The sequence below is a fragment of the Vanessa atalanta genome, chromosome W (genome assembly GCF_905147765.1).
Source record: "Vanessa atalanta chromosome W, ilVanAtal1.2, whole genome shotgun sequence".
Lineage (NCBI taxonomy): Eukaryota > Metazoa > Arthropoda > Insecta > Lepidoptera > Nymphalidae > Vanessa > Vanessa atalanta.
In genome coordinates, this window is record NC_061901.1 from 3,517,554 (window position 1) to 3,542,850 (window position 25,297).

Below are 25,297 nucleotides of genomic sequence, written 5' to 3' on the forward strand. Positions count from 1 at the left end.
ACATCTTGCTACCCTCCTATTTGGTGTTATTCAAAATAAAGCACCTTTATATCTGTATAGTAAGTTGAGTTGGGCAAAAGAAAGTAACAAAACATATCCCACGAGAGCGTCGTCTTATATGCTTAGCGTGCCTCTTCATCGATCAGCAGCCTTTCGTGGTAGTTTCCGCTATGCAGCGACGAAGTGCTGGAACAACCTGCCGCCTCCCCTTCGGATCCTGGAAACCATTAATATATTTCGCTTTAGATACAAATCATATTTACGTAATCTACAGCTTCAGTCATAATTTGTTTTGTATTATTTATTTATTTAATTTAGTTTAACTAGTAAACAATAAATATTACATATAATTGCAGTATTCATATATCAAAATGACATATGTGTAGACCAAGTTGGTTTTATATATATATTATTTTTATTTTATTTTTTTTTCGTTATATGTATATATATTTTTTATTATTATATTACAAGTAGTGGTATATACAGATACTTTATAAACAACTTATCTATCTACTGGTACTACTTGCCTAAACATTAACATTTGTAATTTAACATTTATATATGTGTGTACATGTGTATATATAATTTAATTTAACATTTATTATAATTATTATTTATCTCTTACCTTAATGGTATGGCTCCTTAGCTTATGGCTCAGATTGGTCTAGCTATGCGCTGCTGCAAAGGCTGCTATTCGTTTTCTCTTTTGGTTCGACTTCTTCGTGGTTGTACATATTGTACATATTGTGCTGTATGGTTTGAATGACAGATAATAATATATTAAAGCATACAGTATAACTTACCGTCTTAACAATTTACAACTTTCGGATTAAGCTTATTAACTTTTATATTATATAGTTTTTTGTTTTATTTTGTATCTGTATACATTTCATTAAGGTAAACAGTAAATAGTTGAAAGTAATCCGAAATTTGAAGGTTGCGTGACAGCGTCGATCCACTGCCGGCGCGCGCGCCTCACTGATAAAACTTACACCATTAACCGACACCTTGCATTCCTTCCCCCGTCTCCCCCCGACCGATTAATTATTACCTAATGGAACAAAATTGCCATTACCTAATGGGGTCATAAATGATGTATGTATTTATATATTTAAAATTATATATATATATTTTTTTTTTATGGTATAGGGGGCAAACGAGCAGGAGGCTCACCTGATGGAAAGCGACTACCACCGCCCATGGACATTTACAACACCAGGGGGGTTACAGGTGCGTTGCCGGCCTTTAAGAAATAAGTACGCTCTTTTCTTGAAGGTTCCCAAGTCGTATCGGTTCGGAAAAACCGCCGGCGAAAGCTGGTTCCACAGAGTAGTTGTGCGAGGCAGAAAATGCCTTAAAAATCGCGCTGTTGTGGATTTACGGACATCTAAGTGGTGTGGGTGAAATTTAGAATTTTGTCGAGATGTCCGAAGATGGAATTCAGCTGCCGGGATTAATCCAAACAATTCCTCGGAACACTCCCCGTGGAAAATTCGGTAGAAGATGCAGAGTGATCCAACATCTCTACGCAACGCCAAAGGATCGAGCAGATCAGAAAGGGCTTGATCGTCGATAATTCGAGCTGCTCTACGTTGGATACGGTCAAATGGAAGGAGCTGGTACTGGGGAGCACCCGCCCAGAGGTGAGAGCAGTACTCCATGTGAGGCCGAATTTGCGCCTTGTATAGTCTTAGGCGATGGGCCGATGTGAAATACTGTCTTGCCTTGCTGAGCACACCAAGCTTTTTTGATGCCAATTTGGCTTTGCCTTCCAGTTGAACGCGGAACTGAACGAGGCTCGAAACATCAACGCCAAGTATTCCGATACTAGCTGTGGCGGCTAACGGAATGTTCTCGAATCGTGGAGATGCGACGAATGGTGTTGGTGTTTTAGCGGTTAACGCGCAAACTTGCGTCTTTTTGGGGTTGAAATGGACTAGGTTTAGCCGGCCCCAGTTCGAGACTTCGTTTAACGAAGACTCGATTTCAGACACAAGTTTGTTCCGGTTTTCTTCGACGTTTTCCCGAGAAATATTAGCACGGCCGGTGTATGAGGTGTCAACGGTACTGTCGTCTGCATAGCAGTGAATGTTCCTGATTTGCAACAAGTCATTGATATGCAGAAGAAACAGAGTGGGTGACAGAACGCAGCCTTGTGGAACACCAGCGTTGACGAATTTTTGGTCGGAGCATGCACCGTCGACAACGACCTTGATGCTCCGATCTGCCAAAAAGCTGGTAATCCAACTGCATAATTTCCCGGGAAGCCCATAGGAAGGAAGCTTCGAAAGAAGCGCTTTGTGCCACACGCGATCGAAGGCCTTCGCTATGTCCAGACTGGCTGCTAATGCCTCCCCCTTGCTCTCAACTGCTTCCGCCCATTTATGAGTAAGGTAAACTAGAAGATCACCGGCTGAGCGACCTCGACGGAAACCGTACTGGCGGTCACTAATCAGCTGGTACTCCTCTAGATACCGCAGGAGCTGACAGTTTACAATGGACTCCATTACCTTGGAGAACAAGGGGGTGATGGCTATAGGCCTATAATTGGACGGGTCTGAGCGGTTACCCTTTTTGGGAATCGGATGCACTAAAGCAGTCTTCCAGGAGATCGGGACGACGCCTAATGCGTAAGATTGCCGGAAAAGACGCGTTAAGACCGGTGCCAACTCGGGAGCACATGTCCGTAGCACGATTGGAGGGATGCCATCGGGTCCACTCGACTTATGAATGTCCAAGGAAAAAAGTGCTTTACGAACTGCACTTTGCCGGAATTTAACCTCCGGCATCGTGGTATCACATCGCGGTATTGTTGGTGGTGAATTTCCTTGGTCATCCAGGGTCGAATTCGACGCGAAGAGAGAGCCTAAAAGATCAGCTTTCTCTTTCGCGGTATGGGCCAATGACTCCCTGCTCAGGTGGTGTACGTCCTGAGCATGGATGCCCAGGGAGGGATTCTCCACCGCAGTCGCTGATGGTACCCTCCTGGGGTAATGTAACCAAATTCTGCACAACCATCACAATATATTGTTATTATGTGTATATTAATATTGTAGGTTTTTTTTTATTTATTATTTTTATAATATATTGTCACAGCCCGTCACAACCACACAGGGTACCATTGAAAATCAGCGTTGGGTTCTTGGAACCCAACTTGGAAGCTGAATGGTAACCCTTAGGACACGTTAAGTATCATTGTGTTGTTTTGTATTGTTTTTGTTTTTTTGTAATTAAGTTAGTAGTTATAATTAGTTAATATCTTTTTTTTATTATTTTTTGTTTTAAATTTTAATACTTTTTACTGTGTACCGTGTCCAAATAAACATTTCTCATTTCTCATTTCTCATTTCTCATATACCGATGAGCAACTTTTTCCATCAAAGGCCAGATGCAGATTTACTCAGTATATGCCAAACAAACCCCATAAATTTGGCATAAAATTTTGGTTGGCATCTGATGAAAAAACGAAATATGTGGTTTCCGTATTTAAAAAAGACGAGACTCGAAATGCATCAACCCCCCTAAGTGAATTTGTCGTAATGAAACTTGTTGCACCGTATACCATGAAGGGTAGAACTGTAACAACTGATAATTTTTTTACAAGTATTCCTTTAGTGTTAAAATTAAAATCTAAAAATACTTCGTTGCTTGGAACAATACGCGTAAACAAGAGGGAACTGCCAAAAACTTGCAAACAAGACAGCATGGCCGTTTCTCAACGTTGTTGTACAAATCCAATGGATGCACATGTCAGATTAAGTAAGAAATAAATAAATAATTAGACAATTACAAACAAGGCTTACACTATGTATTGTATGTTTTAATCAATTCTGTAATAATAATAATAATTTAATTTAAGTTATTTTTGAATTGTGTTCATAACATTGATACTAAATAAGGGGGTACTTTGACTTTTCTGTTGAATATTGTGAGTCACGTGATTTGTAGTGAGGCTTATATAAGTCCTGAGACACCCTCAGGACGAACGTCACTCTCGAGTCCAAAAGGGTTCACTCTAAGGCCTCTGCCTCTTAACACTCGCCCCAACGTTCGGTGACGCTGTAAAGGCCAGTAGGGCCAACAGCAATACTCAACCATGATACAAAAAAAAAAGGTACAGAACGCTTTACTTCGACTTTACACTTTACTCTTCCTGGAGCAGCAAGGTGCTAACATTTAAGGTACTGTTACGCGGGTTTCCGTTGGAGACTTTTTAAAAAAACTATTTTTAAGGAAACAGAGATTTATTAAGATTTAGACATAGAATTTAACAAAAGGAAACAGTGGAAATATATAGAAAAGATGTCTGAACGGTATGACGGATTCGGAGAGACTGACCATCATTCTTCGCTTTTGACTACTGAGCCATTATTGCTGTTGCAGCATGCTGAAGTGCACGTCAGCACATAAGGGTGCATCCACCAGGCGTAACAACCCCCCGCTTAGGTTGAAACTTCACGGTTGAAGCGTGAAGGTTTCTACTAGGATAGGTTTAAAGAACTCTCAAACGCGGTTGAGGTTCTGGAGGTTCTTGTAATTCGATATTTACAGAACTAGGAGGACTAGTAGGAAATCTAAGTTTTTTATAAAGATTCAGACATCTTCCTTTACAAAAATAGAAAATTATAAATAGAACAAATAGTAAAATTAACACATAAAGTATGATAGAATGATTGTATACAAGTTCGGAATTGTCGTCTAAATTTAAAGCGTTAACAATTTGCAGTATGTTATCTGTATCTGAATTTAATTTAATAAACTTATCTAAATTTAATTTGGGGTTGAATTTTAAAGAACTAGAATTTACAGTATCATTGAATTTCTTAAAAGCAGTAAGGTTACAGCAAGGGTCATTTATCAAGTTGAAGTCGGAGTGGACAGAATTTAATTTTATAATATTATTATTGGAACTTACTAATTTTATATCATTACAATATCCAATACATTTCGGCTTTAGGCTTAATATACCTGTTCCTAACAAATTTATATCAGCAATATCATTTTCGCAATCAATATGTAGTTTTGTAGGATTTGAATGTGTGAAAATCCATTGATTGTAGCCTAAGTATTGCCAGAAATGTAGGTTCCCTGAAATAAAATTTGTTTCAAATTTTGTAAAATCTTAGACATAATTTCTGTTTCACAAATAGGGTTATCGACAAGATTATATTCTTCTACATTTTTACAGATATAGTTTTCATTAAGAATAAGTTTACAATCATTAAGGCCGTTAATTAAACAATAACTGGATTTATCTTTGTTAACAGCTATATAATTTGCAGATGGAACAATAAAAGCAAATGAGTTAGATACATTATTATTATGAGGTAAGGGAACTGGAATAATTTTAAACACATTAAATTGAGAAATAAGAACTAGAGGAATTTTAATTGTAAACAATAATTTGTTATCTATGATATAAGAAACGATTTCAGATAGTTTGATTATAAGATGAATATTTTCTAACTCTAAAGGTACAGGAAATTCTGAAAACTTAGGTATATATTTAACATTCATAACAAGTTCGTTATATAAATCTTTAGGAGTAATCACAGAAGAATGCAGAGTATTAGTTTTGGCAAAAAGAATAGAATTAATTATGTCTTCCAGTTCATATGACATCTTTAGAAGAGCTGATTGGAGTACATTAAATACTTCTTGAACAGTAGCTCGAAATAAAAGAGAATTAATATTAACAGTCATACTCGTGAGGCGAGACGTCAAATTTTCAATAACTTCATTTAATCTTTCTTCATTTTCATTGATTATTGTGAGTGAGTTGACTCATTAAATTTAGAAATAGCAGACTTTGATATGATAAGGTTTTCTTTGACAAGATCTAGTAGCTTCTTATCATTATTTTTAAGGTGCTCAATTGCATTAGCATAGCGAATTGCATCATTTTCATCCATGGTGCCAAATACATGTTTGAAAACGGTACCGATGCCAAAGAACCAGGCGGACCTTTTATACTTAGAAGGAATAAGATGAGAAATAGAATAGTAGTCTCTCATCAAGTCATCGAACATGGAATTTAAAGGTTGAAATATAGTTTCGCACTCAGATTTATCGATTTCTTTATTCGCAGGACAAAGATGCTGAGAAGTTTGTAAAACATTTTTAATGTTATCTATATGTGGTTTAATATATTCTATTTCTATAGGTGCAATAATATGCAAATGGTCATTGACCTTTTTTAGAGAACCTAAAGGATTAAAATAGATTCCTGGGCTCTTCATTATTTGTTCGACGAATTCTTCGCGTTTAAAACCATAACAGAAAACCAGGCTGTAAAATGAAAGAAAGGGAAAAAGTCAAATATAATTTGTAAAAAAGTGGAGTGTAAATAAATTTCATAGTAAAACGAAAACGCAATAACGTGAAAAGGAACAATGTATAAAATCGTGTATAAAAGCATATAAGTTTAAATTTATAATCTAGAATAATGATAATAATGTATAACTAAAACTAAGAATATGATGTCGAAGGACGTCAACCATTTATCACGAACAGTATTTTTAAGAATTTTTTTTTTTTTACATTAGCAGCCCGTAAATGTCCCACTGCTGGGATAAAGGCCTCCTCTCCCTTTGAGGAGAAGGTTTGGAGCAAGAAATAGTAGAACATAATTGAATTTATAAAATAAAGGAATATAATTATGACTCAACTGAGTTGGCATGTCTTATTTGGTCATAATGATGCTTAACATGTCGCCTGTTAATGAGCATAGATAAGGTATGGTTTCCATGAATCTTCACTACTTTGTATGGACCTTTCCATACAGGTGACAGGGCTTTTCTTAACCGTAAATGATTTTTAAGATACACTAAGTCACCGACTTTGTAAGTTACAGGACGGGTATGTTGGTCATAGTATGTTTTAGAAGTATGTTTGGACTTGGAAATATTTTCTAGGGCTTTAGTTCTCGAGATTTTAAGGCGATGATTCAGCATTTGAATATACTCATGGTAAGTACCACTAGATTGAGAGTCATAGATAGAGTCTGGGAGATAGGGTTTATGACCAAAGACAAGTTCATAAGGTGTGAATTTAGTAGTAGTATGTACGTTAGTATTATAGGCCAGTATGGCTGTGTAGATATATTGATGCCAGTTAGTTTGACTTTCGTTGACATATGATTTAAGATATTCTTTGAGTGTAGAATGGCTCCTCTCTAAAGCACCTTGAGTTTGGGGATGGTATGGTGAGGACCATATTTGTTTAATTTTTAAGAATTCGCAAGTTTTCTTGAATAAATCTGCAGTAAAATTAGTACCTTGATCGGTTAGAATCATTTTAGGAATGCCAAATAAAGAAATAAAGTGGATGAGACGTTCACAGGTTTCTTCTGCTGTAGCATTTGTAATTGGATAGGCAATAGAATATTTAGTGAGATCATCCTGAAGGGTTAGTATGAATCTTAGATTTATTTGACCAGCATCGGGGAGAGGACCAACCATGTCTAGACTAATTCTTTCAAATGGAGCAGTGGAAGTAGAAGTAATTTACATAGGAGCCCTATTAATTTGGCGTAAAGCTTTGTTAGATTGGCATTGAGGACATTTTTTCACATAGTTTTCTACGTCAGATTTCATTCCTTTCCAGTAGTATCTTTCTTTGATCCTATTATACATGCAGCCTATGTCAACATGACCTGCAATAGGTATGTCGTGATTTTCTTTAAGGATTTTGGGAATTTCGCTAGGGGTTGGAAAGATAATTGTATTTCTATAAATTTTGACTATTATATTTGTGTTGTTAAAAAGATACTTTATCATATTATAAAGTTTTATGTAATTAATTTTAACGAAAGGATCTTTGAAATCGGAAATGGCAATTTCATTTCAGGAATCTGGACAGTTAATTAATATTTCATTCCGAATGTTTTTTAAAGATTCAAATAAGTCAGGATTGGTTGGTAAAATAACTACTTTGCATTCAGAGGACAAGAGATTATTTGTGTATTCATGTATTACTGTATTGAAATCCTTTTTAGTATACGTTGAGTTTAGGAAATCAGTGTAGTATTCGTCGGAATTCATTGGACTGAGTAGGTCAGCGAATATTTCTCTGTTAGGACTATTCAGAATATTATCAAGGTGAGGATTAGCATTTTTTATATCTTCTTTTCCAGGATTAATGGGGACACTCGAGACATCGTCAAGGTGAGTAGGGCTTAGTATGTTTTCATTTTCAGGTATAGGGTTAGTTGACTCAGGTAAGGTTTCAGGGTTTTGAAAACTTGTTGGTTTTGAAAACTTGTGGATCGGGTTCGACAGTGACGGGTACCTCATCATTAATAGAATTGAGATAATCTAATACTTCCTGTTCTATTTCAGGATTAAGAAGACCAGAAACATTTGAAGGAGGAGACACTAAAAGGTTTTGCAAATCAGGTGAGTTTGAACTTTGTTGTGGTTGCGCAAGATTTGAATTGCTTTGATCAGAATAAATGGGATTTACGGGATATCTTGAAAGAGCATCAGCCGCTGAGTTCAGTTTGCCTTTTCGGTATTGAATATCGTAATCAAACTCTTCTAATTTTAATCGCCAACGCTGCAGTTTGCTACTTGGATCTTTATGATTGAATAACCATTTTAGGGGCCTGTGATCGGTTATTATTTGAAATTTGCGCCCATAAAGATAAGTTCGAAACATTTTGCATCCAAATAAAATGGCTAGTAATTCTTTTTCTGTAGTGCTATAATTCACTTCACTTTTATTTAAAGTTCTTGAGGCGTAGGCAATCGGTTGTTCTTTGCCAGGATCGCCTTGTGATAAAATAGCGCTGATGGCTTAATTTGAGGCATCACACGTAAGGGTGAATTGTTTAGCAAAATCTGGATATATTAGAAGGGGAGGTGAAACGAGACGAGATTTTAGGATTTCGAAAGCTAATTGGTGTTCATTTTCCCAAATAAAAGGAACGTCTTTCTTTAAGAGGCAAGTTAAAGGTTTTGCTGTTTTTGAAAAATCGGGTATAAATTTTCTATAATAGGACATGAGGCCAGTGGCGGCGCAAGACCTAAACTTAATGTGCGCAAGAAATATTTTGCGAGGCCCTCTGATGGTGTAAGAAGGGAATATGAAATAAATAATCACTTGAAATTAAAAAGTTTTTTATTCATTAAGAAACAAACAAACCTTAATTTTAATTCATACTTCTTTGGAACATTAGCATTAGCATTAGCAGCCCGTAAATGTCCCACTGCTGGGATAAAGGCCTCCTCTCCTTTGAGGAGAAGGTTTGGAGCATATTCCACCACGCTGCTCCAATGCGGGTTGGCGGAATACACATGTGGCAGAATTTCGTTGAAATTAGACACATGCAGGTTTCCTCACGATGTTTTCCTTCACCGCCGAGCACGAGATGAATTGTGTTTATACACAAATTAAGCACATGAAATTTCAGTGGTGCCTGCCTGGGTTTGAACCCGAAATCATCGGTTAAGATGCACGCGTTCTAACCACTGGGCCATCTCGGCTCTTTGGAACATATATATATATAAATAGAAAATTATTGGAAAAATTAAAGAAACAGAAATTTTCTACTTTTGATTTTACTGAACTCTTTAATAATTGGTTGGTAATTTATGTTAGATGCTATATCTGCTTCAATAGACAAAACTGCCAAAGCTGAAAGTCTTTCTTGACCCATTGAATTTCTTAAATAATTTTTAATTAATTTTAATTTTGAAAAGCTCCTTTCAGCTGAAGCAGTACTTACCGGTATCGTTAGCAAAATTCTAATGACAATGTAAACATTTGGGTAAATTTCTTTCAAGTCGTTCCCTATGATATATTGGAGCAGATGTTTCATGTCTTTAATAGACTTGGGTAAATTTGGGATCATATTTTTTAACTCCTCGTACAACTCATAAGGTTGAAAGTCACTACAGCTCTCGCCTACTTGCAGGACTGTTTGTAAATCCTGACAGTTTTTAAGTATTTGCTCTTTTGGAATATTTTTTAACTTGATTAAGTCATAGAGAAAACCAAAATATTCAAAATGTTGATTTAAAGACATAAATCTTGAGTCCATGCTACTTATCACAGAATCAATCATGGTATTAAAAAAATGTGTTTCACTTTATAGGTTGATCTCTGCCTTCATAATCAAACATACTTTTCTTTTTGGCTACTCTTTTATTTTTAAAATCTTTTGGCAAATCATAACTGCTTTTCTCAATAAACAGAAGAGCGTCAGACAAGCATTTTTCAAATCCAGTTTGTCGATATTTTTTAATCCAGTCACAAAATGTACGCAAATGTTCAAGAGTAATGCTTAAATTTACTTGTACAGATTGCCATAATTTGCTTATGGTATTGACCCTCGTTAATAAATCATACCATATATGTAATGATATGATAAATTCTAAACTGAACATTTCGTTTAAAACAGAATCGCAATCACTGAGTGTGATTGCGATTCTGTTTTTTCTGTTTCTGTCTCTTATTCTGTCCGATTGTTCCGTTTGGCGTTTTAATTTTTCTATGCATTCAACAACATCATCAAATTGCAATAATACGGCCTTTACCGCCTGGATTCGGCTTTCCCACCTTGTGTCTGATAAAGGCTTCATAGTCAGTTTTAATTTATCTTTAACTATTTTCCAGCGTTTACTGGAACTTGAAAATAGCAAAAAAATCTTCTGAATAAAACCAAAAAATGATTTTGCTGCCACCGAAGAATTAGCGGCATCTACCAACAACAGATTCCAGCTATGACAACCGCAAGGTGTGAAAAATGCCCTGGGATTTATATTTCAAATTCGAGTTTTAACTCCACTATTTATGCCTACCATATTTGCGCCATTGTCGTATCCTTGGCCGCGACAGTTTTGAATATCTAAGCCATTTTTTTCTAGCTCTCCGAGTATTGCATTAGTCAAATATTCTCCAGGCGTTTCCGTGACAGCAAGAAATCCAATAAAATTTTCTTCTATAGTTCCTGTTGATGTATTGCAATATCTTAAGATAAACGACATTTGTTCAATTCTACTACAGTCTCTAGTGCAGTCGAGTAAAAAAGAGTAATATTTTGCCTCTTTAATTCTACCAATCACTTCACTGGTAACTGTGTTTGACATTAATATGATCAATTCATTTTGAATATCGTGGCTTAGATAATGGTGTGCAAGTTTTTTATTATTAATGCGATTTATGTGTTCCTGTAATGTAGGATCATATTTAGATATCAATTTAAATAAGTCTATGAAGTTACCAGAATTCTTATTGTTTTCGTCTGTTTTGAGAGATTCTCGGTGACCTCTAAATGAAAGATTATGAGAGGCTAGAAAATTTATGATATCAATTAATCTCTCAAACAAATTGTACCAATGTTTTTGAGATTCAAGAATTCGCCTTTCGTTTTCTTGGTCTAATGTTTTTCCGCACTTTATTCCCTTCTCTAATGTTATCCATTGGAACATATAGGCCATATGTTCTTTAGTATTCTCATGCCTGTGTAAAATATCACTCAAGTGTTTCCAATCACAGCACCCATCCTGTACCATTTGAGTTTTTGAGTTGCTAAAAAGTCTGCATGGAAAACAAAATACTTTATTTTTAGAATTTGAATAAACCAACCAGCGACGACGTTGAGTTTCACCATTGTTTAGTTTTCTTGTGAAATGAAAATTGGAAAAGTGTCTATGATCATCATCTCGAGGATAATATTCATCCCTACTATATAACTGCTGTGTGGGACCGTTTTGAACTATATCATGACGCTGAGCATCCGTCGTGGGAAACGTCCACAATCCTGGGTCAAATCTAGCAAATGCTTGTTTCATTACATCACTGGCATCTCTGTTAACAGGCGGAGAACTTATTTTAGTCCCTTCTTCCTGATTGTGGCTTACATTACTCAAAGTGAACACAGAAATTTCAGCGTCAGATTTTGATTGGTAAGCTATTTCATTTTCCAATTTTGGTCGTTCGGTCTCAATAGTCGGTGTATCTGGAGTAATTTTCGAATTGTCGGATACAGATTTTTGAGAAGTCGAAGCAACCGATTTATTTGATTCTGTATTACCAGATTCATTAAACTAATTGAGAAATTTCATCATACCTAAACTTAAAACCTCGTTTGATACAGCTCTTTCTGCTATTCTTTTTCTTTTTGCTGAACCAGATTCCCATTTTCTTCCTTTATCTCTATCTCTTTTAGTGCCTGACATGATTGATAAATTATGAAGTTTGAACCAATATTATATCTGCAACCAGCAAACAAACAAAACAACAACATTAAAAAAAGAGGGCAATTTCTAGAGCAACAAATAGCAGATATAAAACAAATCATAAACATAATTTTTTGTAAAGAAAACTATAAAAACATGAGTGTGGGCCGATTTTTCAATTTTGAGTAAAATTTATCCGTCTGATAAAGTATGTAGTACCCAATAATATAAAAAAGTCACCTATAAAATAACAAAAGAAAGGCAATTGGAACACATTTTAGAAATGGTTGTTTAATACGACGAATATATTCGACGAATAAGTTTTATCCAAGTATTAAAAATCGGGACTAAGTATATTAATATAATAGTATAAATATATTTCTTACAAATAAACACATGTATTATTATTTTACTTTACGATAAACTGACTTAATAAACACGTGCTATCCTTTTAAAAATATTGAACACTAAAATATATTCTATTATTTATTTACAAGGAAAGCGAGACTGCGTCTGCATGCGATAAGTAACTTTGATTGACTTTCTAATAAATAAAAGGCCCGAGTTATGTCTTGTTTTTAACCGGGGACTCCCCACGATAGCAGCTTAACGCAAACTAGTGTTGCCAGACTAAATATAAACGAACGATAAGAAACATGAGATGAAATTTTTAATTAATTTATTTTATAACATAATATAGTTTTTTTAGAAATATCGATTATTTTATTCACATTTATTTCGTGCGCCGAAAAGTGGAATATCTTTAAGTTGAAAATTAATTCTAATGTATTTATTATTAAAAAAATACTTTGAGGCGTGTACTTCAAATTTATTTTCGGCTGTCAGACGCGAGGCCCTTTGCACCGCGAGGCCGTGGGCGGTGGCCCACACCGCCCACGCCTTACGCCGCCTCTGCATGAGGCCTAAGAAAGATTTCACGTCTTTTGGACACTTTGGTGTTGGGAAATTATTCACGGCTTTTACATTCTCGGGGTCAGGTCTCACACCTTTATCAGTGATGAGATGACCGAGGTAGGAGACTTCTTTACGTAGGAATTCACATTTGTCCGGCTAAAGCTTGAGATTGTATTCTCTAAGACGTTTAAATATGGTTTCAAGATTATGTATATGCGTTTCGAGATCATAGGAATAGATTACAATATCATCGAGATATACGAAACATCTTGTGCCTTGTAGGCCTGTAAGTACGGTATTCATTAACCTCTGGAATGTCGAGGGAGCATTTTTAAGCCCAAATGGCATGCGTTGAAATTCGAAATGACCTTGGGGAACGTTAAAGGCTGTTTTGGCTGCGTCTTTTGATGCCATTTTAATCTGATGAAAACCGGATGCCAAGTCGAGTGTTGAAAAATATTTTGATTTGCCAAGTTGATCCAGGATTTCATTTATGTTAGGTATCGGATATGAATCTCCGATAGTTATGTCATTAAGTCGCCTATAATCTATTACGACTCTCCATTTACGCTGGCCAGAAGCATCCAACTTCTTCGGGACAATCCAAATGGGGGCAGACCATGGGGACATAGATGGCTTAATAATAATTCCGTCTTTTAACATTTTATCAACTTTGTTTTGGACCTCCTGTTTGTGACACTCAGGAAATCTGTATGATTTTACATTGATTGGTTCATTAGTTGTAGTATTAATTTCATGTTCCAAGGCATTAGTGAAAGATAAACGATCACCAGGTAGGTAAAATATATCGGAATAATTAGAACATATTTCATAAAGGGCATTGGCTTCTTCGACGTTTAAATGCGAGGCTCTGAGCTGATTTAACACTTCTTGAATACGTGTAATAGAGTCATAAGGTTGTTATAGCATTTATAGGAATTTTTAGGGAATTCTTTTCAGAAACAGCGTCATAATCAGGTTCAATAGGAACGAGATTTAGAAGTAAATTAGAATTAAGAGACTTAGGTGATTCAGAGGTATTAATAACAGATATATTTATCCTACTATTATTCTTTACTCGCACTATACAATTGGCTATGAGGATGTCTTTAAATTGAGTTTGATCTAGTATAAGACCCTCTTTCAACTCGGGATTTGAAACGGAACATTCTATAATCATTTCAGATCTGGCGGGAATTGTATACACAGGTTCATGAAAATGCATTGGTATTTTAATTCCTTTGATTTCAAGTTTATTTGATGTATAGTTAATGTTACAACCAAATGAGTTAAGCATGTCTGTACCTATGATCCCATCATAAGGTAAGTCGATATCATTTATAACATGAAATTTATATTGAATATATTTATTTAGAGGCTCAGAGATTTTTATTTTTAACAAGAAATGTCCGGATGTTTTAGTAGTACATTTGACAGGGTCAATACCTTTTAAATTTATTTTCTCTTTAATTAATTTTGGCGAATTTTGAATGGATCTGGATTTTATCAAACTCACGGCGGATCCGGAATCTATCAACAATGGAGTGTCGGATATAGGAGAATTCACAAGAATATGTGGGAGTAAAACTTTGTTATGATTTATGTTAATTTCGTAAACTTTGTTTTCTGTTACAGGCTCTAAGGATACAGTGGACGTTGTGGATACAGCGGATTCAGTGGATACAGCGGTTTCACAAGATACGGTGGGTGTTGTAGGTACAACGGATACAGTGGGTGTAATGGATACGGAAGATACAGCGGGTGTGGAAGACACAGTGGACACAGTGGATACAGCGGATACAGAGGATACAGTGGTCGCTGATGTAACAGCGGATACAGAGGATACAGTGGTCGCGAATGTAACAGCGGATACAGAAGATACAGTGGTCGCTGATGTAACAGCGGATACAGTGGATTCAGTGGATTTATTAAGTAGAAAGACGTCGGATTTAATAATTGGATGGTGTCTCGCACGACACCGATACGAGACTTGACTTAGTTTTTTGAATTGTCAACTTCGTCACGGCCGTAATCATCAGTGTTAGCATTCAAAGGTTCAGACACTAAATTAACACGAGGTTGTGGTCTAAATGGAGTAGAAGATGGAGGGCGATTGCGATTGTTGTTGTCTTAGATTTTCGCGATTATTACACATTGAAATAAAACTAGTTTTTAACGGATTTAATCGCGTATATTAATTATTTTAACATCCCGACGTTTCGAGCACTTTGCAGTGTTCGTGGTCACGGGCAGACTAAGGTGACATTTGTCTGTTCGAATTACAAAAGAAATATTATTTACAACTACCGCCAACGATTTCTTAATTGATATCTTGAGTAGCGTTCCGGTTGCACGCAGAAGGTACTAACTGTATCTTTAGGTCTTGCAGTCTGTTGGATTTGGGATTTTAAATTTTTAATAAGTGGATCCCAAGTGTTAGAAAGTCAAATTATAAGATTACGAGTAGGAGGGCTATAGTTTGAGTTTGTAAAGTTTGGCCGCTACAAAGTCTTTGTGAGTCTCTCTGTCGATTAAATGAACTTATTGATTTATTTTGATTAAAATTGTGTTGTTGTGATCTCTTATATACAGACTCCATGATACGCTTTTCTGATATCGCGATATTGATTGCTTCGTTTAAATTTACTGGAGACTTGCATCTGACTGTCAGTGACAAATTTGGCTTAAGGCCCATTATGAAATGGCGGTCCTACCAGCGAGTTCTGACTTTGGATGATTCGCAAGAGAAATCTCGGACAATAGTTGCGATAAATACGTTTCAATTTTTAGTGCATATTGATTAACAGTTTCGGTCTGGCCTTGTCTGCTCTCTTGGACGACAGTTAACAAATGGGAATAATGTTTTCTATCAGAAAATTGTATCTTAAGAAACTCTCGGAGCTGGTCCCAAGAGTTAAACTCTTTGATGGAGCAGGCAAGGTCAGCCTTTCCCTCGAGTTGACATAAAATATATTTTAATAAAATTGACTTTTGTGTTTCGGTTGCTAGTTCAATTGCATTATTACAGTTTATTATGAAGGAATTAAGCCCTTCTCGGTTACCATTATATGGCTTTATAAATTTAAATAACGTGTTGATATCCATGTCGGTTTTTGCTTTAGATCTAGTGACTCGCGGGGATAATATGGGAGACTGCGGAATCTCGGAAGTTAGGCTCCGGGACGTCAAGCTTTAAATCTGTTTCTGATTTTAAGGCTTTAGGCATAATATAATGTTATGTAAAAAAGGATTTTTTTTTTGTAATACTACAACCGGACACAGCGAAATATAGCAATACGGAGAGCTAAAATAAAATAAAGAACGAGCAAACACACAAAAAAAAATGAATACAGAGAAATTAATACACGGTGAATTGTTATGACTAACTTACTGGAATGTAGCGATGATAAGGAGTGACGCGACACGCATACTTGAGCCGATGTCTAGACGCTGACGATGCGGGAACAGTGGGAAACAGCGGTATCTCGACGACAAAGTGCCGGGGACGATGATGATATTTCACAGCAAGTCGAATGATGATGATTTTTTTTGTCTTTGAAATAGCAGAGTCAGGATGCGGAGACGGTGAGAGATGCAGAGTCGAGGTAAGTATTCTTTCGTCACTCTCCTTTTCGAGGAGGAGACTCTTCTTTTCCTTTCAGGAATAGCGGGTAAAAGATGCAGAGACGTTGATCAATTCGCGATACAGATTTAAGGTAAGTAAAACAGTTTTAGTTTTCCACTTTTTGTTTTAGTTTCGTCACTTTTACACTTACATTTAGTCCGATTTTAACGGAGACGGACCCGGGGATAGTTTTTATATCCCTTTTACGCTGCCACCAATGTTACGCGGGTTTCCATTGGAGTCTTTTTAAAAAAACTATTTTTAAGGAAACAGAGATTTATTAAGATTTAGACATAGAATTTAACAAAAGGAAACAGTGGAAATATATAGAAAAGATGTCTGAACGGTATGACGGATTCGGAGAGACTGACCATCATTCTTCGCTTTTGACTACTGAGCCATTATTGCTGATGCAGCATGCTGAAGTGCACGTCAGCACATAAGGGTGCATCCACCAGGCGTAACAGTACGATATAATTTTGTGATATAGTATAATTTTTATTGCTTGTTAATTATTATCCATGAATATATGAATTGTGTTTTTGCAATTATCAATATACAAAGTTAGTATAATGAAGAATGTTACTAGGTATGCCAAATCGCTTGAAATTTTTTCTCAGTAAAGCCTGTATGTATACAAATACACTAGTTTTTGTTGTAGTCAAAAATACCTAGTAGTTTTGATTTTATAGGCATTCAAAGTTTCGAAAAATATCGTATCCCGCTAACAGCCGCGTGAGTACCTGTGACGTCATATCACAACGCGTCGCGCGGGCAGCGTACCGCTTAGTATCAAGTCGCCAGCACTTATAGTAGTTGTAATAGCTTGCGCAATATTTTGTCGTGTTTTCGTTCGCGTATTACGTTAATAGTCTAATAATAGTAAATATTATTCGATTATTTATATTAAGAGGACTACAAGAGCTAAGTGCCCTTGAGAATCGCACGCACACATTTACAAAATCGACAAAAACGGCAAGCCCGTGTACTAAGGGTTAAGCGAGGTAACGAGATTACGCCCAAATATTCTAATAGATGGCGCCAAACCGAGCGACGTAAGATCAATCATAAATCTCATAAAAAATAGATAGGACAACAGAATTATTTTTATTTCTTTCGATGTTAGTTAACAAATGATTATAAAATAAAACTGATTCAATTAAACTTACAATATTTTTATTTATATTTTGTATACAATAAAATAGACAGTTAGTTTTAACCTTTTTTTTCTATTATTTATATTATTATACCACAATTAGTTCTTATACTAAATATTGAAACATACCAATTTTTAACATTTTATAAAAGTTTAATGATCTATTTATATAATAAAATCGTAAGTGTTCGAAATCTGTAGTGTAGTGACCGTGGGGTAACATATAGCGTAGTATTTGTTCGTTTTATTAATATTGGTTCATAAAGAAAAAAATATATATTCAATTTAAAAAAAAAATCTAAATATTTACTAGAAAAAAATGTTGTCAATTCGATTTGGTTGAATCATTGATGAATGAAAGGTTAATCATAATAGGTTTAATCATAAATGTCATAAAAATAGATAGGATATTAGAATTATTTGTATTGCTTTTGACTGTTATTCGAAAATGATTAAAAAATAAAACTGATTTAATTAAACTTAAAATATTTTTATTTATATTTAGTACTACAAAAAAAAACAGTGTTCATTTTTTTTTTAATTTTTTTATTTAATTTCACTTGTATGTATTAATGTTATTACATATTTCCTGGAATCTTGGAATAAATATTACACCCACTTTCAGCTGAAAGTTGGCACACATATTTAATCTCGATGACAATGCACGATTCATGAATTGCTGCTATATTCAACCCAATATGGCGGATGGGGGATTTTAACGCCCATCACACCTCCTGGGGTTCACATTTCTGTGACCCATTTGCTCTCTTGTTGACGGACATATTTGATGATGCAAACCTCTGCATCCTCAATAATGGCTCACCAACACGTAGAGTATATCCTAACCAAAACCCGAAATCCGCTGTAGACTTATCCTTAACCTCACCAGTCCTTGCTTCTCAAATATCCTGGAATGTCCTCTCATCCTCTTTGGCAGTGACCACTTTCCTATCCTCCTTTCTTTAAATCACCGATCCATTGCCCATATCAATCCAAATCCCTTATTAAAATTTAAATTAAAAAATGTTAACTGGTCTGCATATGCTGAGTCTGTTGATTCCATGATCGACACCCTCTTTGTTTCACAAGACTATGGAAATGTAATTCTTTGCTATGATCTTTTCCTTAACGGTATTTTAACTGCAGCTAATCTCCACTTCCCTAAAAAACACACCTCAAAAAATCATTTGCTTTCCACCCCCTGGTGGGATGAGGAATGCAAACGATTATCTGAACAAAGACTAGAGGCTGAAGCATCATACTCATTGTGTATGTCTTTGGATAACTTTTGTAAGTATCAGAAAATCGACGCCAAATTTAAACAATTAATTTCTAAAAAGAAAAAAGTTAGTTGGATTCATTTCTGTGAATCCCTGAGTCCTCGTTCCTCTTCCTCTGTAGTCTGGTCCCAACTTAAAAAATTCCGCCGGTGCCTTAATTCTATTGACCCTTCCTCAAATACTCCTTCTGAGTGGCTTAACAATTTTGCTGATAAGCTTGCCCCCCCATTTGTCCCTTATGAGGACAGTTTTCTTAGTTCTACGCCAGCATCCACATCCATTTTGGATTTATTTATTTATTTATTTATTTAATTAGGTTTGCTAGCAGTTGTTACATTTTGATGATACAATTTATTAATTTACATACTAATTACTTTCTAAATGTACAACTATATTAAAGCAAACACGACATGTACGATTAATATATACATTCTGTTTAAGCGGTTCTAATTTGACAACAAAGTAAAAAAAAAATGATCACATGGTAGGAAAAATTAATAATATTACAATTATAACAATTAAAATAAAGTTAAAACGATTTCTTACAATTTAAAATTTAAAATAAATTGGTTATTTAGATTACAATATCATCAATTTAATAATAGGTTAACAGTATTCAACAATAAATCTAGTCAACAGTTAGTCTAATCATAAAATACAACAATAAAATATTTAATATATCTTAAAATTAAATTATATTATGGCAATCATTGATAACGAAAACAATTAAAATAATTTATCATTCAATTATAATTATACAAATCGTCATTTATCATCTAATAAGTTATAGAATTAAAATAGTATTGTTTCATAAATCGAATAAAAAAATTAGTTTATTATAACGTAAAATTTTGTATAAATAAAAAATTTGAAATTTGGACATCAATATAGAATTAGACGTTTTTAATTCGGTCTATAACTAGATATCGGAACTTTGGGAGGCTTACAATGTTTAAATCTATTGAATCGCTGAAGTCATTGAGCAATTTGGACATTCGAGCAACTGCTGAGTGATTACCAAAAACTGTTTTCCGCCGTGGTGTGGAGAGAGGTTTTACTGGGTTACGAGGGATGAAATGGATGCCCCCTTTTCTTTTTCCGAACTTCAATGTGCTTTAAATGGTTTGTCTGATTCTACTCCTGGGGAAGACGGCGTTCCTTACTCTTTTATTTAATTAGGCGGTAGGTTGAAATATCAACAACAAAAATTTTTGCTCTTAAGTTTTTATTTCATTAAAATTTCATTTTTCTGCAAATAATAATATATGAAGTGTTAAAGTTAATATAAATTCCCACATTACCTGGTTCACAATCAATTCTCAACATTAATACAAGTACAATGGATTTACATAACCAGCTCAGCAAGAACATGGATGACATTGTTAAAATGTTCGAGTCCCGCATGAATCAATTTGATAAAATGCTCTCACTGTCAACACAAGCACAAGGAAGCACTAAACCACCGACCACTACCTTTGGAGACTTCAGTTCTCTCGCCTCGGACTATGCCGCTTTCAAAGATGTAATCTGGAAGTCCCTTAGTATGCTTCGTCAGCAATTACAGCTGCTCTCGGTGGGTTTTGATATGCAGGAAGCTCGTTCCCGCAGCAGAGTGCTGCTTTTTCACGGTCTGCCGGAGAGTACTGACGAGCAGGTGGAGAGCAAGATTCAATCCGTGTTGCACAATCAATTAAAGCTGACTAGTATTGATTCTTCACAGCTGGATATCTGCCATCGTCTTGGCACAAAGAAGGAAAAACCAAGACCAATACTGGTTCGTTTTATTGCCACAAAGCACAGAAATCTTGTTTGGAACTCTAAAACATCTCTAAAAGGGTCTGGAGTTACTATATCGGAATTTTTGACTAAGCCCAGGCAAGAATTATTCGTTGCTGCTCGGAAACATTTCGGTTTGAAAAATTGCTGGACATCTGACGGAGTAATCATTGTGGCGCTTCCAGATAAAAGCCGTAAAAAGATCCTTACATCGGCTGAATTAAAGGATCTTTGCGAAAAGTTTCCTCAAGTTTCCAGTGCGCCGGACCAGAAGACAAGATCTCGGCGGGTTAAAGTTACTACAAAGTAAAGGTTTCTCATATATTACTATAATTGCTGTCTGCCATTCATTACGTCACCCGTGTCTATGTATTTGTGTCCGTGTAGATGGTTTTTTGCTGCCAATTAATAATATGTTACTCTTATTTTTTCTTATTTACGAGTCGGTAGTCTAAAAATTCGTCAATTTCTTTAAACAGTATAATTTAACCTTAAAGACAAGAGACTTGAACAACAGTCAAAACACTGACGTGTGACAACTGACATTGACACGCTTGACAGCAGATTAGCGTTCGGATATTCTGTTTAAAAATGTTTATTTTTGTGATGAATAAGCAGCTATGTTTCTTTTTCTTTGTATTATAAATTTTAAACAGATATTATCTAATTTCTATATTTTGTAGCTGCTATTTAGAATTTCAAAATATTTGTGTCATCTAAGTTATTTTCTTTTATTTATTATTGTGCTTGTATAATTATAGATAGGTAGCATAGAGACTTTTTTGTCTTTTTTGTTTCTCTTTTTGTTATGTATTTATTAAGCCAGGGACAAATAATGTGGGAGATTATTTGTTTCGCTTGTGATTAGTAGTATTTTTATTTCGTTTAATTGTTTTTGTTATTTCTTTTATTTAGATTAAGGTATATATATTTATATATTAATATTTATTTTATATCTATATGTCTGACTTAAGTGATGCTTGTATAAATGATGATTTCTTTTCATGCTCCTCTGATGATTTCCGTAGTGTTTCTAGCCATAATCAATCTTTTGATAGTGAAGGCTTGACGGTTGATTCACAATTAAATTCTATTTTTTCCTGCAATTCTAATTGTCTTAATTTTGTACATATAAATGCGCAAAGTATTCCGGCACATTACTCTGATTTTCTCGCATCATTTAGCAACGTGCAGGTCGACGGTATCCTTGTTTCTGAGTCTTGGTTAAAACCTTCTCTTCCTTCAACTCTTTACACTTTACCGGATTTCACTCTAATTCGTAATGACAGAGTTTCTCAGAGAGGGGGAGGTGTTTGCATTTTCTTACGAAATAATATACTCTTTCGGTTAATACAACAATCCTCAAACCTTTCCCCTAACATCCTTGAATACCTCTTCATAGAAATTTCTTCCCATCACACTAAACTCCTTTTAGGGGTCCTCTATTGTCCTTCCTTAAATATTAATTATTTTAACACCTTTGAAGACCTTCTTGAGAAACTATCACCTTCTTATGAACATGTGATCATAATGGGTGATCTTAACACTTGTCTCGTGAAAAATGATCACAGAGCGACAAATCTAAAATCTATCGTGTCTTCTTTTAATTTTACTATTCTTCCTCTCTCAGAAACTCATTTTTCACCTAATTGTACTCCGTCTCTTCTTGATGTCATTATTGTCTCCAACCCTCACAGTGTGTCAGCTCATGGTCAGCTGACAGCTTCTTTCTCCTTCCATGATTTACTCTTCGTTAGCTATAAACTCTCCTTCTCAAAGCGCAAGACTAAAACAATTCTAAGACGCAATATGAAAAATCTAAATATTGCAAATTTATGTTATGACGCCAATGACATTGACTGGAGTAACGTCTATGCGTTTACGAATGTTGACGATAAGGTGGCCTACTTTAATGATTCATTAACAAAGTTGTATGACAAGCACGCTCCAATTAGGAAAATTAAGGTAAAACATCTACCTGCACCTTGGCTCACTCAAATTATTAAAAATATTATGGCAAAACGTGACAAAGCCAAGAGAGTCTCTAAAAGGAATCCTACTGACCTTAATATTGCGACGTACAAAAAATTGCGAAATCTCTGCAACAGGATGTGTAGAGATGCTAAACGCCGTTTCATCCACTCCTCCATCGATAAACTGTCTACTTCACAAATGTGGAGATTTTTTAAATCTTTAGGCGTGGGTAATCCCTCAAAATCTTCTCAACATTCATTTGATCTGAATTCTCTAAATAAACATTTTTGTACTCCCCCTTTAACAATTTCAGCCTCTACGAAGGCTGAAACATTGTTAAAGATGGCGAACGCCATCACGCCTGATTGTATTCCTTTTAATTTTCATACAGTCACAGAGAGCGAAGTCAAGAGAAGCATCCTATCTATCACTTCCAAGGCGGTTGGTAATGACAACATTAGTCGGGATATGTTATTACCTGTTCTTGACTCTTTAAACCCTGTTATTACCCACATTATAAACTTTTCCTTTGAATCCAATACCTTTCCAACAGCTTGGAAGTTAGCACATGTGATTCCTTTACCCAAATTATCAAATCCCTCTTCATTTTCACAATTTCGTCCCATCTCTATTTTGCCTATCCTATCAAAAATCCTTGAAGACGTTGTACATAAGCAACTGTCAGAATTCCTAACACATAATCATCTCCTTAGTCCTTTTCAATCCGGTTTCCGTTCCGGTCACAGTACTTCCACCGCACTGCTTAAAGTCACTGAAGACATTCGCTTCGCTATGGACAAAAGAGAGTTTACTATTCTCATTTTGCTCGATTTTAGCAATGCCTTTAATTCAGTCGACTTTGATGTATTGCTTGGTATCCTTCGCTCACTTAACTTTGCTCAGCCTGTGATTGATTGGTTCCAATCTTATCTTCGTGGTCGTCGGCAGATGGTAAAGTCTGATGAGGCTTCCTCGGACTGGGCTGATCTCTCTGCTGGCGTTCCGCAAGGCGGCGTACTTTCTCCTCTTCTGTTTTCAATCTTCATTAATGAAATTACCAAAGTTATTTCTTCTCACTACCATCTCTATGCAGACGATTTACAGCTTTATAGACACGCCACCTTATCAAATCTGTGTTCGACCATACATGATATCAATCATGATCTCGTTGAAATTAAGAACTGGGCTACATCCTTTGGGCTTCTTGTTAATCCCTTGAAGTCGAAGGCAATGGTAATAGGTACCAGACAGTTATGTAGCAAAATTAATTGGGACATTGTACCATCAATTGTCTATGATGGAACTCAAATTGCATATAGCGACCAAGCTACTAATCTGGGGTTAGTCATAGATTGCAATTTATCATGGAGAGCTCAGGTTAACGAAGTCAGTAAACGTGTCCATTTCTCTCTGCATTCTCTAAAACGTTTGCAGAATTTCCTTTCTTTTAAAACTAAAATATTACTTGCACAATCCCTTCTTCTTCCCATCCTGGACTACGCTGATATCTGCTATCTTGATGCGAATGAAGAGCTACTTGACAAACTAGATAGACTTCAAAATTTGTGCATTCGTTTCATTTACGGTCTGCGCAAATTTGATCACATTTCTCAATTTCGACGTCAGTTAGGCTTCCTATCCGACTTCGTCGGAGCTTGCACATATTATCGCTTCTTTTTAATATATTAAACCATGGTAGCCCTGATTACCTACATGAGCGTTTTCTGTTTTGTCCTGCTCGTGAAAGACCAGTACGCGCATGTGTGGCGTCGAAAACTCTTGAGGTACCATTTTTTAATACTACTTCCTATGGTAACTCGTTTTCCGTTGTTGCCGCTCGCCTATGGAACTCTCTTCCAGATAATATTTTCTATAATAATGTTACGATAAAATCGTTTAAAATCAGAGTTAAGCAACACTTTCTTGCCACTTAAGTTTAATTTATTTTATATGTATGTATATATATTTTTTTTGTATCTATGTAAGTTGAATGTATATATATATTATAGATAATGGTATATATTAATGTATATATTTGTATTTAGTGTGTAATATATTCATTTATCGCTAAGTCTACTTGAATTCTATAATATAAAACTAATTGATATTGTACCTACACCATAAATATGTATTACAAATAATCTCCACTAAATTCAGGGTTTCTGGAAGAGATCTCTTGTTAGAGATAAGTTATCCCTTTGTACACATTTTTCATTTATATAATTTTCTGTATACTCTGTTGGTACATAAATAAATAAATAAAGCGAAAAAATTTTTTTTAAATATAATTAACTCGGTTTTTATCAAAGGAATTGTCCCGCAATCTTGGAAGACACAAATTGTTATCCCGATCCTTAAACCGGGTAAGAACCCTTTAGATTGCAACTCT